Source organism: Xyrauchen texanus, unplaced genomic scaffold, assembly GCF_025860055.1.
Source record: "Xyrauchen texanus isolate HMW12.3.18 unplaced genomic scaffold, RBS_HiC_50CHRs HiC_scaffold_424, whole genome shotgun sequence".
In the NCBI taxonomy this organism is placed as follows: Eukaryota; Metazoa; Chordata; class Actinopteri; order Cypriniformes; family Catostomidae; genus Xyrauchen; species Xyrauchen texanus.
Window position 1 is genome coordinate 27,501 of NW_026266392.1, and position 2,684 is coordinate 30,184.

The 2,684-nt window shown below is 34.8% G+C and overlaps 1 non-coding gene across 1 annotated transcript; it reads right to left on the reverse strand.

The window, feature by feature from the left end:
- Positions 1-2,215: 2,215 nt before the first annotated feature.
- Positions 2,216-2,287, reverse strand: trnae-uuc (transfer RNA glutamic acid (anticodon UUC)). Its single transcript has one exon. It is a non-coding gene; the product is annotated as a tRNA-Glu (tRNA).
- Positions 2,288-2,684: the final 397 nt, after the last annotated feature.

Genomic DNA, 2,684 nt, shown 5'->3' on the forward strand with positions numbered 1-2,684 from the left:
ACATCAGATTAATAAGTCCAGGTTGCAAATAAATCAACAGATCCTCATCCTCTCTTTTGCCCGCGTTCCACTTCCTTTCCGCAACAACACCCAGGTGGAGGCAATCAAGTCCGGCTGCTCTCTCATAGCCAATCTTGCATTTGCTCATTTTCCCCATTAGTATTCAACAGTACACACAAGTATGAGCACAATCATCAGAATGTATTATTTTGGTACACATCAATTTTAAATGTATACCACTCATTGATTTAAGTAAATTGCTCTATTGTTTGAGTTTATATCGGATGTGCATTTTTTTATGTCACTTGTTATGACTGTAGGTAAATATAGATGTGACAAATCTGCAGCAGACGAATGCTCGTGAAGAAACGCACCCATGGATATTTACAATATTAATAGTAGCCTACAAATATAATTTGTGTAAACTATTTCTTGGATGTATGTTTAGTTACACTCTTTTAGAACTGAATAAATCAACATTGGTATGTTTGTTAGTTTAATGCCTGAATAATTTGAAAGGACTGTCCAGACTACACCAAAATCCCTGACACTTCGAAATCTTGGCGCGTCTTCACCCCCCGCCACAAAACATTTGTCGATCGTCGCCTTAAAGTCTGGATCAAAAACGCCTTATTAATTTGATTGGAAAAATGCAATACAACACGTGTTAAAGTTACAATTTATAATGCATACTATTTCAACGGCAATATTGTGTTTGCCAATCTGAACATTTGGTTTAAAATACGTTTTAGTCTCTAGTAAAAATAAATAGCCTAACCCTTGTTAATAATGTGTCCGTCTAAATGAGTTTGCTCTGCCAGTATCGTCTGTTTGAGTAAAATAAACTAATATCATTCAATATCCACTGTTTTAGAATCTCGTGGTTAAAAAAAAAAAATGTAACAAACTTTTGTATTAAAGATATTTCGTCAGAATTCTATATAAAATAAACCTGTTTACCAAAATACTGACGGTACTCATTTGTAGTGACAAAGCACATGTTTTGTCAGTTAAAGCGCAATTTCCACACACATACCGCACAAATGGTAAAAAGTTACCCCCCTCTGCATGGAAGCCCAACAAAGTTTGGGTAGTTATCTATCCATCAACCCTCTATAGGCCACACACACACACACACACACACATGTTTAGGTAGTTATCTATCCATCAACCATCTATAGGGCACACACACACACACACACACACACACACACACACACACACACACACACACACACACACACACACACACACACACACACACACACACACACACACACACACATGTTGTGTTTCCATGTTTTATGGGGACTTTCCATAGACATAATGGTTTTTATACTGTACAAACTTTATATTCTATCCCCTAAACCTAACCCTACCCCTAAACCTAACCCTCACAGAAAACTTTCTGCATTTTTACATTTTCAAAAAACATAATTTAGTATGATTTATAAGCTGTTTTCCTCATGGGGACCGACAAAATGTCCCCACAAGGTCAAAAATTTCAGGTTTTACTATCCTTATGGGGACATTTGGTCCCCACAAAGTGATAAATACACGCTCACACACACACACTCACACACACACACACACACACACATATCTCCTAAGAGAAATGATGATATGAAATTAACACAGGTTTTAGGACTGTCTTGCATTTGTCACTGTTCTTAAACCATTATCGCAACCCCTCGCTCATGAAAGGACTGCGCAGAACTAATGTAAGATTTTTGTGTTAAATCTGTATTTTATAAAGCGAACTATTTTGTTTTTAAAATGTAAGACCTTTTGTTAGTGTTACAGATAAAATTAATTATTGTGTTTGTTAATCTAATATCAAAGATTAAGGATGATTATCTATTTTCAATATTTTTAAAAATGTCTTTGATGTGTTTTGACAATCTGAACCTTTGATCTATAAAAAGGTCACTGATAAAATACCACATATGCATTTGCTAACGATTTATTTATTATTTTTAAAAATGACTAGCATCCTTTGATTTTGATCAGTCAATATCCACTGTTTAGAAACATCTGTTGTTAGAACTACAATTAAATGAAATATTGTTTTAATAATACGTGTATTTGTTAAACCAATATCAAAGATTATAGTTGTTGAAAACCACGTCATTGTGCCGAGAACGCCACTGAATTGCCTTTGTTTTCACAACAGCTCCGCATAGATCAGAGCTCAGTGGATTACCATGCCACACCTCTCCCATACCGGGAGTCGAACCCGGGCCGCCTGGGTGAAAACCAGGAATCCTAACCTCTAGACCATATGGGAGTCTGAGAGGTGTTTAAAAACACATTTTCTCCTCTGTTAAAAAGTAAATAACAATCATTAACCATTAAGTCCTTATTTTAAAGCGACCATCTGAATGTTTTTGTCTTATCCAATATCCACTGTTTTAGAAAACACATTTTCTCCTCTGTTAAAAAGTAAATAACAATCATTAACCATTAAATCCTTATTTTAAAGCGACCATCTGAATGTTATTTGTCTTATCCAATATCCACTGTTTTAGAAAACACATTTTCTCCTCTGTTAAAAAGTAAATAACGATCATTAACCATTAAATCCTTATTTTAAAGCGACCATCTGAAAGTTTTTTGTCTTATCCAATATCCACTGTTTTAGAAAACACATTTTCACCCTTTTGTTAATAAAAAAACTTGTACCA